Source organism: Falco cherrug, chromosome 3 (genome assembly GCF_023634085.1).
Source record: "Falco cherrug isolate bFalChe1 chromosome 3, bFalChe1.pri, whole genome shotgun sequence".
NCBI classification, from domain to species: Eukaryota; Metazoa; Chordata; class Aves; order Falconiformes; family Falconidae; genus Falco; species Falco cherrug.
Genome location: NC_073699.1, coordinates 7,863,108 through 7,875,641, shown reverse-complemented (window position 1 = coordinate 7,875,641; position 12,534 = coordinate 7,863,108). Strand labels below are relative to the sequence as shown.

At 34.8% G+C, this 12,534-nt stretch overlaps 1 protein-coding gene across 1 annotated transcript in view; it reads right to left on the bottom strand.

Annotated features, from left to right (window-relative positions):
* CDH10 (cadherin 10) overlaps positions 1 to 12,105 on the bottom strand; it is a 102,695-nt gene extending 90,590 nt beyond the window's left edge. Inside the window, exon 1 of the mRNA XM_005434820.3 lies at positions 11,886 to 12,105. The gene's annotated coding sequence lies outside the window, so the exon portion shown is untranslated. The remainder of the gene's footprint in view (positions 1 to 11,885) is intronic.
* Between the last annotated feature and the right edge of the window lie 429 nt (positions 12,106 to 12,534).

Below are 12,534 nucleotides of genomic sequence, written 5' to 3'. Positions count from 1 at the left end.
TCCATGTTTCAGGTAAAGCATGCTGACTGCCTTACATGCATCTTTTATAACTTAATATATTTTAAATCCCCATAAAAAAAAATTTAAACCACCACTTTCATATTATAAAACAAAATTCTACTTTCCCCCTCTTGAACATTCTTTAAAATATTCTGTACTCAATTTGATTTAAATGTAACCACATGAATATTACAGTGCCATGCATATTCAGACTAAGATAAGATGCTGTTTTGCTAAATAACTTTCTATAAAGCTTTATAAAATTCCATTTTTACAGACCATTCACAGATTACCCTGAAATGACGGAAATTAATGTTTAATGACTAAATACTGACTATTTTTTAATGTAAGAAATTATAAACTCTAACAGGCCCAGAAATTGTAGTTCTATAAAATGTCTCTATTGGGCCTAGAAAACAAATCATAGAAGGATATAGAAACTGGTTTTATATGGATCGCAAAGGTGTAAATTAGATTTTGGATTTCAGTGTAATTATTATTAGCATATTATATATGTCATAATATAACTTTATTTATACAAATACTGTTTAGAGTCCCATCTTAAGCTTCACACCTTTCCATAAAGAGACTGACACATAGTTAGGTTTGTCTTCCTTGTAAGAGAATTGACACCATGTGAATTCACTGGAATGAGCAATTGCAATTCTTTTAGTTAATTCACCTACCACTTCAAACTTGTAGGCAAAGTACGCTATAGAAGGCACCAAAAGATACAGAAAAAAAGAGAATGTGTTAAGTGTCAAGAGTATTTTACTCTTGATCAGAAGGAAAAATTCTAACAAATACACCATCATATATATGTACAAAGCTGTTGAAATTCTGTATGTTATTACATTAACGTTGTGATTCTTCTCTCTATTCCTGCTGATAGGCAATGGATTTTTATCACTGGCTAACTCAGCTAACCCTAACCAGAGAAATCACACAATCTCTTAACCATTCAAAAAGAACACTTCAGGTGTTGACTGATTTATCACAGTCATGAGCTGGTACAGCATACAACTGTACCTCAGCCAGTGATTGCCTATTAAAAAACACATTCTAGTGACTATCATTTTAATATATACCATCTAATTGCTAGAAAACATGTCTTGTATTATCTTGTCCTTATCATGTGTTTATTTTCTTGTATTATCTTGTCCTTATCATATGTTTATTTTCTGTGTAAGTTTAGAAAGCATACAATACATAACAAGGCAGTATTGGTCATACTTACAGAAGGTGATGGAAGTATCTGACATTGCAAGAATAGCCAACTGGAATACTACTTACATTTCAGAGGTGAGATCTTAAACAGTGTTTTCATTTGGTGTTCATTTTGATTGATAGTAGTTCTTTCTTCAGCTGGGAGAATATACTGTTACTTTTTTTTTTTTTTTTTTCTTTTCTGGCTATAGTACTGCACTGAAGTTCAAAATTTGTCTGCTTTCTAGCCCTGAGGTACAAGAGCTTAATCTTTATGTGCTTTCATACTCCTTGTCTGTAAAAAGGTATTATAACAACACACAAAGTCCTAATTTGCCGTTAATCTTCAATGATTACAAGATATTAGGATGTTATTTGGACCAGACTATAACAAATGTCTTTAAAAAAAACCACAAAAAAAACCACAAAAAAACACAACAAACCCCCCCTCATCCTTACTTTTGGAAGAATGACAACCACTGGCTTAAGTAAAAGCAGGACTGATGTCTTGATTTCTCTTTTCCAGCTATTGACAGAGAGTAATATTTTTGCATCTAAAAACTTACAGCATGACTGGAAGTCCGAGATAAATAAGAAAGCAAATAGGGACTATCACATAGAAAACTCCTTAGGAAATTGAACAAGAATGTGATCTGTACTGAATGCAGACATCTACAAGCATTATGTCCAAAAAAGCAGGTATTAAACTAGTATTTATTTAGCACAGAACCAAACCACTCGTCTTGCTGAATCCCAATGAAAGTATCAGGAAAATCAACAGCATTCCTGCTGTTATTGCATTTTTGGATGCAAGCTGGTATGAATTTTCCCAAGCCAAAACCAGAAAATGAAAAACAAGAATGATAGCATAGACCTTGGCTTTCTGTTACACATTACAGGATGCTGAAGTGAATATATTGCCTTGAGCTAGCTGAGAATTAATGTGTTCTACAGAGATCTAGCACAGTAACACAGAAAAAAAATCTATTGACAATTGCCTTAAACTAGTTAAGTATCTAAGTATTCTACAGAGATCTAATGCATTACAGATTAAAAATCTGGGTCTATGTGTTAATTATAGTAAATTTTTTGCGAGATTTCTCTATTCCAATATTTATAGCAATGCACTTGAAAAGATTTTTAAAAAAGAAGTGACCAAAGAGAACTGTGTCCTGTGCATAAATTGGTTTGCTATTTTACAGTCGCTATAAAAAAACCATACATATATATCTATCACCAAAGCAGGATATTTTGCTTGTAGGCATAGAAACTGTGGGCTAGAAGAGTACCCTCTTGCCACAAGATGGCACCAAAAGATTAAAAATACCTGCATTCTAAGGTTCCCATCTGAAAAAATGAACAAACTTCAGGGAATTGCACAAGAAATTCCATCAACATTTGACTTTTTATTTGGTTAGCAAGTTGCAAACACTCTTCTTATTTTGACAAACTGCTGAAATTCAAAGACTTACTATAGAGTTAATGAATATGGAGAAAAAAATATTTACTGAAGCTAAAGTTTCCTACAAACTGCGATGAACAAGCAGTGAACATTTGGAATGATATATTTCCTTTTGATGACAGCAAAGTGAGAACGTATGTAAATGTATGAATAAAAACTAAACAGACGGAAGAAAAAATAACTCCAAACTCATCAACGCTTTATAGTCTTTCCCAAAGGAAAATTTATCAAAATAAAAAGTTGATCCCAAATTTAGTGAACTCTTAAAAAAGCTGTGTGGTATATAATGTAAGAAATATTGAAGAAACTGTATTTCTAGCTTATAGGATACCTCACTGTCAAATAAATGCTTTTCTATTCCCACAGCAAAACCTCATCCTTCACAAAGAACAGTATTATGATAGGAACAGGTCAGACTGCACTAACGGCACAAAACCAAACCAAACCAAAACCTTAAAGCCTTGTGGGGGATGAAAAGTTTCAAATCGTAATTGCTACACATAATTATTTCATGTAACACATTTCATTTATTTATTAAAAAAAAAAATCCAACAAAGCAACTATTAAAAAACTGTTCATAGCCTTCAGGCAGAAAGCAACCGAACATTTCAGAACATAAAGCTAGTAATTCACTAGCAAATTTCTTTATGCCAGTATAATTGTTTCCTTTAAAGGGAAAAGACCCTGAACGATGTCAAGACTATTAAAGAATTATATTTGTGTCAGTATTATCCTGATTTTCGTTGCCAGTATTTCTGATTGTACAGAATCGTATTAAACTACCTTCAAATATTTTTTTCTGTACATCATTTTAGCTCATGTATTTTAAAGCACTAATGGATCACCCTTAAGAAGTCAGCTTGATTACACATTAGGATCATTGAGATGTATTCTGTTTACTTAAATAAAATTGAATGCTTTAAAGTATTTTTCTTTGCAGTCATGATGCCATTATGACACCACATTTTTTCATGTTATTGTCCCAGTAACCAATAATCCAGTTTTAATCCATGATAACGATAACAAAATAACTTCCAGACTAGTCTAGAAATCATTTTTTTTAGTGCTGAGGTGTCATGGTTTTACCTGTGTGGCCTTTTTTAGTGAAAAGGATTTTAATATGCTAAAGCTAGGAATGGACTCTACACCAGCATACCCAGAGCAACAAGAAACAAGTCACATCACTAAAGCGACCCCACAGTCATGTATATCTGTAAGGAAGACTGCAGGTACTTTTCCAGAGATTGAGCTTAACTAGCTGCTGGCGGACTGATCCACCTAGGTTGCTTTTATCCCATTGGACCTGACTTTCATAGGTGGTCCAAACAGCAATACACTTCCAGCCCTACATCATAAGAACTTATTACTTGGGTCTTGATGGCTGAAGCCATGGAAGAAGGAAAATGTGGTTATTTCCTTTCCTGATTGTACATAACCCAAAATTCAGGAAGAAGTTACTGTTGTCTTAACACAAGTTTTCTTGGTCCTGCAATTTACAAGGCTGAACTACTTTGAGCTTTACCATTTGTGTTTAACTACAGCTAAGTGGGTGGTGTTAGAAACGAAAACCCAAAAACCTCATTTGTAGATGGCTATTTGTAAGTTCTGTTCTAAAACACTAGCATAACAAGTAGAATTTAAACCCCGAATGTAATGAATTGTAATTATACTGTTGGGTTTTTTTTAAAAAAAAAAACTTTGCATTTCAGATCTTAAACAACTGATTTTTCCAGTTGGTCACAATACTTTTAGATATCCAGTTTAGAATAGCTCAGGCCCAGTGAACTTACTTATTCACATCACAGATTCCTAAATTCTCTTGAAGATTTTCGCTCATCAGAACTTTAATGGGATTATTACTATAACACGTTATGTCTCAGTTAATCTTTTTTTTTTCTGATTCTCATTATTCTGACCTCAAATAAAAAGCTAGAGGAAACAAAGTCACAATTAGGACATAGTCCAAACAGCCTGTGTTTCAGAGTAGCTTCAGATGCTTTGCTAGTCAAGGATAGAAAGAAGAAATGTATGATTTTATCTTAATGTTCCATTCTGTATATATATTCCACATACATACTTTGATTTTAGAAAAGAGATCAGCTTCTTTGATTATCAGAAGGATTAAAGACTGTCTAAATAATATAAATTAATTAAAAAGTAATAAATTTCTAAAGGTGAAAAGATTTTCTCCAATTAGTCAAAGCAGGGTACTACTTCATTGGAAATCACTCAAAAAAAGAAATTTGAAGGAATTGTATAAGCAAGGGAAAAAAGTATATATTTTATAAAAGAAAAAAGTTACAGAGGAAAATACATCTATCTGCCTTTCAGATGTAACAACCAGAAAAAAAGTAGATCCAGTAACACATAACACATATGCTTTTAAGTTCTTAATCACAAACTGCAACAAAATGCCCCTAAGTGTTAAGTCATGGAAATAACGAAATGTACGTAGTATGTCTGGAGCTTGATTCACTCATTTTAATCAACATGTTGGCTTCAGTGATATCTTGACCATGACCACCGTACTTCTACTCAAAAAACTTTGTCCAACAGAGAAGAAAAGAAAAACAAAAAAAACCACACTTCACTGAAATGGTATTCTTGACAGTGTTCTGTGTCCTGCTCTTTTATGGACACTACAGATTTCTGCCAAAAGCCTGTGGAAACTATCCCAAGCAGAAGTAGGAGACAAAAATGCTGTTTAAAACTTGGCCTTGGGAAGTGGGAGGCAGTAGCATATTTAGGAAACCTGGGTGTAATATGCTTAAGCAGGTCTTAAACTGTCTTTCATGTCAGAATAAAATGTCTTGGTTTCCTGCTCTTAGAAGTGAGCAATTTTTTTTCATATAGCTGTAAAATGACGGGCTGCGCCCCAGTAACTCATTCATAAACTGAGGTCTGCACTATTACTTACAATTTAATGCAGGACATTCTCCTGCTTCAGTTCATCATGTTTGGGGATTTTTTTTTTAATTTATTTTAAACACATTCTACTTTTTTTTTTTTTCTTCTTTGTATTCTTTTTATGTTTCTGGGGGTTCGTATTGCAATTACTTCTAACAACTGACAGTCTGCTACTGAGAATCCAGGTCATCTGAGTAGCCTCAACAGTGAAAAACACCCCACATTGTTTTAAGAATTAAATCTTATTTATCTAATTACTACATGTATACTTCCAGTGAACGTATTACTTAGAATTTTCCTGATGTAGAGAAATTGATGATATTTAAGTCTGCTTTTCACTAATTTGTTGGCAATATGCAGATAAAAAGGATCCATAGGTCTTCAAGGAATCTCATTATGTACCAGAAAACAGAGAGGGACCCAAATAGGAAGAGTCAAGTTTTGTCTAATGTTTAAGATCAGAATGAACATGAAAATATAAGTGCATATATTTAAAAAACAGAGAAAACAACCTGAGAGTTGAAAGAATTCAATATAGTAGTCTTGACTGAAAACTGTGAATAGTATTACAAGAACATTAGGTATGTGTTTCTCCCCTTTTTCCTCTCTACCAGTGGCACAGAAAGATACACACAGAAAAGATGACAGTCTTTCCTTCAAAAACCAGGAACTTGTAGATAAAAGACACTACAATCCCAGTTCATAATTAAAGCCCATATGCCTGTCAAGACCATATCTGAAAGCATTTTAAGGTCTAGTGAGGGGCAGTATTGTTAAGATAACGTTATGTGAATGATAACCATATCAGGAAAAAAAAATAAATTATGTTTATTAAACCACATGGACCGAGTCAGGAAAATCTCAGTGGTCTGAGTGACGAACAGATCTCTTTTTTTCCTCATCTTTCATCACCTATTTTCAAAATGGTGCCCAGATTCATTTTTAGGGGTCTACATCTGTGGTAACAGCACCAGCACAAAGACCTTTGCAGGGTTACAGAAGCCTTGGCCCTGGACATTTCACTGCCCAGGACAGGGGACAGAGGCAAGGATGTTAACACTGTACACACAGCAACATTACTGATTGAATCTTGTGTCTCAGATATGATGTGCATTTATGGTCCCAGTTCCACTCACCACAAAAAAGGCATCAGGAAAGGGCAGGTGACTATTTGTAAGAGGAAGGAATTCATACTTTTAGGGAATATTTCTTCTTAGAAATCTTAGAAGCAGGATAAACTTGACCATCCTCCTTCTGTCCTGAATATTACCACTAAATAAGTACAAATACTTTGGATTCCTATCTCTTTTCTCACCTTTATTTAAAAACTCAAAGATTTTGTCCATGTAGTTTGTCTTATATGTAAAATGTGAAACATATTCAAGAAAGTCTTCATACAAAATTCTCTTAATTCCATCTGTTAAACAGCTGTACATTTGTGATACCTAGAGGAACCAATCACAGAATGCAGAGCACCTAAATTTCCTAGACACAGGTATATCTCTGTTTTAATTGTGCTTACTATTAGGATAACATAACATTTAACAAGATAATCTTTTCATCAAACAGGTGTAAGTACCATGTGAACTACTGAAGTGCGGTAGACACAAGCACACAATAGCAGTTCAGTTATATTTTAATTTGATGTTAAGTTTTTGGGAAAAAAAAATAACAGTCCTGCTGGACACTGCATCTTGAGCCTTGCTTATAAGTCCTGTAAATTAAACTGGTATCTATTCTTTATGTCTTAAAAATCTGGATATTATAGCACTGCAGAGTTCATAAAGATTGCATTCATTTTTAAGGATCATGATCTGATCAGGCTAAGGGATGGTATGTCATGTTTTTTATGCTGTAATGGAAAGCACTGAAATAGGATAATGCAATAAATCCAATCTGTAATGTGGCAGGTGATGGAATAGTAACAGTAAAATCATAAAACAAACATATAGTACATGATAAACAGTTTTTAATGAGAAAATATTTTGAAATTATTTTTATTTTTGTAAAATACAGAAGAACACAGTTCTAGCTCTTGGGCAACGTAATTCTGGAAACATGTCTTCTCAATCCATTCTTTGAGTCATTACCTTCACATAAACACCATCTTCTTTACATAATTTCCTACTGTTGGAAGTGTGATTCAAAGTTCACTTGGAGTTGCATTTAAGAGATGCTGTAATAAAGTTACAAATAAAACCCCCAAAAACATTGTGTTAAGAATGATGTGCACATGGGAACGATGTTAAAAAGGACATCTGCCATGTTACTTTTTGTTATATCCCATTAATTTCCTAAGTCTTCATATTCCCCTGATGTGGCCTTTTGGTACATAGTACTACACACTTCCAACTATCAGAGCTGAATTTGTATCCCAGATCAGGTGCCCTGTGACAGTACAAGTTGGGGAGTACCTCTGAGATACTGCTAGAACTTTTTCATTAAGTGTGTCCAGCAGGAGGCATAAAGTGGTAAATATTATCTATGTTTAGGTTAGTAGAAGCAAGAAACTGCAGTGGGACCTTACAGAAAAAGTGAACAAATAAAAAGCTGATATAAATTAAGAGAGAATTTGTACAGTATTCTGCTTGCTGGTTTGCCTCTACTGTACATACACACACTTGAGGTAACTGACGTTTAATAATCAGGAAGACTGCATGTATGAAGAAATACGTATAAAGCTTCAACTGGCAGATTTTTGACAAATCCTCCCTGTATTAAAAATTAGACTAATAAGCCAGTAAACAGAATATATAAGCTTGTATAACCAACTTCATTTGGGTGGTGTTCTGGCTTCCCACCAGATGAAAACAGAACAAAGGAAAAAACAGTGCTCAGGTCTAGATGATTCTTTTTCTGTGTGTAGTAATACAGCCTGATAACTGTACCACACTCAGCTTTCCAGAGATGAGGATTATTTTCTATTGCTCTATTGTAGAGCTGCTAACCCACAGAAATCAGCAAGTTAGGCAAGTTGCCATGACAAGGGCTCAGAGCTGGAGAGCTCTAAGTCCAGGGAGGGAAAAGCAAGCAGCATTCAACATAGGAGTTCCTCTTGGCCTGAGGAGAGGTTTAAGGAACATTTAGTTCAGGACGGAATTCAGAATATCATTATTTCTTTGTTGTTTCTTGCCGTCAAGTTTTTCCAGAAGTTGGACAGTAGAGGAAGTATGGGTTTTTTTTCAAAAAGCAACTGTTCACATTAGTAGACCTGAGGATGTAGGATGTGCAGTGTGTGCATGTTGTATAGTCAATCAAGATTTCAGTGAACTGTTTGCATGAGCTTTCATTGATAGACGCATACTATTCAGAGCAATTGAAAATGTGCTGTGGTATGGCATCCTTACGTGCCGTCACCCTTCATAATGTTTTACTTTGGCATACTTAAGCTGCTCATAAGAAAAGAAGTTTTATTTCTCAATTTCAATTTTCCTCCTTTAAAATAAATGATACATCAATTAGTATGTTATCAAAAAACCCACAGCAAATACAATAGTAATACAAAATGTCTATTTATGTGGTTTACTTAAGGCACTCACAAAATTTTTCTTAAACCCTGATTGTTTGGGCAGAATGTGTCTTCCTTCCATTTCTGTCACATAATACCAAAGAATTAACTGTACAGCAGATTTTTTTTTCAAATTTAGGAACAAGAATATATTGTGAAGTCCCAATAATAAGTCTTGGCGTTTACAGACTTGATGACAAGTGATAATAATGAATTAAAAATATAATATTATAACAGTCCGAAACTTCACCCCGTTGCCACCATTCAATGGTACTTCAGTCTTAATTTGACCCCCTGCACCAGTGCTGCAACCTAGTGGTTGTTACGAGGTATAAAACTGTACTATGACCTGCAATCTGGCTGTAAATACGGTTAACACAGTCACCTGCGCTGAATTATGCAGATGAGACAGGCTGTGTTTCACTCACATGTTTTCTTGGGAAATCACACAGAGATCAGGAAATTACCCTCTCAGAATCAGAGGTATATATTATTGTCAAATTAATCTTTTGTGCCTTTTAGAGTTAATTATTTAACAAGCTGAAAACAACTTGTATTACTTAGCCGAAATTTGTATACTGGTGTGCATGTATAGATATGTATCTTATGAATAAATGTAATTTTTTTACAATAATTAAATGTAAAGAGATAATTAATAATGAGCTCATTTACTTTGACATAAAACATTTTTTAATGCAGTTGCAAATACAGCTAGGCACAGATCCACTGTGAGCACATTTCAGTATTTCATCAGTTTCTTCACAGATCCTATCTATTGAGAACATACAAATACAAAGTTCTAGTATATTTACACTTGTTAACTCTAATGCAAAGCCATCAAGACCATTTGAGAACATAGAAGGTCCTACATACAGTGGCTTTAAGACATATTTTGTTGGTTTTTTCCCATTAACTGTTACAAAGCATTATAAACTGTTGGCAAAGCAAGCCATCAAGACATGTTTTCCAATGTTACCCAAAGCAACAAAAAATCAGATCAGCAGCAGTAGTTTCAAGTTGAAATATAATCATCGCTCCTCAGATGTTACAGAGTCCCTATTTAAGTGTACAAAATCATCTTGACAGCACATGAACAACACACAGCCATAAAGCTAAACTAAAATTAACAGAAACTACTACAGAAATGACCTCTTCATTCATACTTTTATTTAACAAAGTATATAAAAATATAAGAAAACTCCCTCAGGCACAAACTAGATTACCAGTTTATAATTCAAGAAGTATTCCTCTCTTGCTAAGCCCATATTGACTCTAAAAAGCTGTTTTTCAACTCTTGAGAAAGAGAGCTTCTTTTCTACTTGCCTTTCCCAGTTCCCCAAGTTCATTCTTTCATCTCTCTAACATAGCACAGACTACTATTACATTAAAAAAAAGTAACCAATTAATATAAAAGTTTGAATAACTGGAAAATCTCAATAAATGCTTGTACCAGACTCATAATATTCCTATAAATAGCATATTTAAAAAAGATTTAGAAATTCAGAAGTATCTTCCAGTCTCCCACTCCCTGCTTTCCCCCTCCAGTAATATCACCATGTAAATTCAAAGCCTAATATCTTGAAAAAAACCCACAAAAACCACAAACAACAAACAAAAAAACAAACCACCACAATTTTTTACAAACCTGCTTCCCCACACCGTGGGATCACACACTCATATATGCATATGCATACACAACAAGTTGTGTAAGTCAGAAAATACCTTTAAAGCAGTAAGTGTGCTGTTGAAGTAATACAGAGGCTTTTACTGAAATGAAAGATGAAAATTACAGGCAACAGCTCCATTTGTGTGGAAGCAACAGAGATGATAGGTCACTTTTAAAATGTTCGTTGCTATTTGTCACTGATTGCACGTGCAGATGCATTCTCTTAAGCTGAAGGACTGTTAGATTTTTACAGCTGCAGCTAATATCATGTAGAATATTAGCATACTGTAAATTTCTAATGCAGCTGACTATGCTGTCAATAGTTAGTAGTTGGGAACATGGATTTAGACTTGCATTGTGCTGCATTAATTTAACACCACATCAAATATGGATTTTATTGCAGCAGTGGCAATAAATGCTCACACAGGTGCAGACTGAAATTTTCCTCCCTCCACCTTTTCCTTTTTCCCCCCAACCCCCTTTACTGAAATGTCAAACCTGGCAATATTTTCCCCATTTGTGTGTATATAGCTCTGCAAAGAATTTGAAATATTGCCTGAATCCACCCTGCTATTCCTCTCCACAGAGATTTCCTTCATAAGAAGCATTTGCTTTGAGTGTATATAATTATTCTGAAATTCAGTTCAGGGCAGAATAAATAGCAGTGAAAGCTGTAACAGACTTACACAGGTATACAGAAAGTGAGGGCACATACATGTGTGCTTCATGCTACGTTCATAGCAGTTACACTATGATACATTGTGCTTTTTTCAATTCAAGTAGTATTGCTCCCACTCCCCCCCCCCCCCCGAATTTGCAAGAACTGAATACAGATGGAAACTGCTGCTCAAAAGATAGCCTGCTTACTAGGAGGAAAAAAATGAATAAAAAATTATAAAATGCTTCGTGTTTCAATCTTGAACAAATACAACATCTGTTTACTTTGAGGAGAGAATACACAGCAGTTATTTCCTATCCCTTGTCTCATTACTCGTGAAGCATATTTATAAAATGTAAAAAGTTCTATGTAGTAGAACAATTCTATGCATTGCATTAAACACCATACCGTTTATGCTATAATACTAATAATAACAACAACTACAAAGAGCTTAAGGAAATAAAATAAAGGCTCCTACCTTTTACTCTGGTTCTGAGAAAGTGAAGTAGTGTCCACCCCAACCAAACTGAAAACCGAGCTGTTACAGTCCTTTTATTGTTTGTTTTTTTCCTGTTATTTTCTAAGACAGATCCTACTTGGTTCTAACTCAGGCTTTTTCTCCCAGCATCGCTTAACTCTGGACAGCCAGGAACCAAAGCTAAGGGGGAGCTCTCCCCCTGACTGGCTTTCATTCAGAGCTCCTGATTAAAAAAAAAAAAAAAAAAAAAAAAAAAAAGACAAAAAAAAAAAAAAAAAGACACACCACAACCAGCAGCACACATACGCAACATGCACACATGCAGAGCCACGCACACACTCACTCTCCCTCCGAGGACAAGAGCGGAGCGAGGCGCTGCTGATGGAGCCGCAGCACTTACCCTGGGAAGGTTGAAGACTAGGGAAGCGCAGGCTTTTCCAAGCACACAGTGATTTGCAAGTGAATGCGGTGGGAGGGTACAGCAAACGGAGAGCTTTTTTGTTAAAGCCTGTCGCCCTCCCTTCGCTTGCAGAATGGTTCTCTGTTTTTGAAGTCTAAGGTAATCAGTCTCATCTGCTTAGCTTGTCATATTAATAAATACTGAAAACACCACCACTTTTTGTGCCGTATTTTTCTGGATTAAATATAA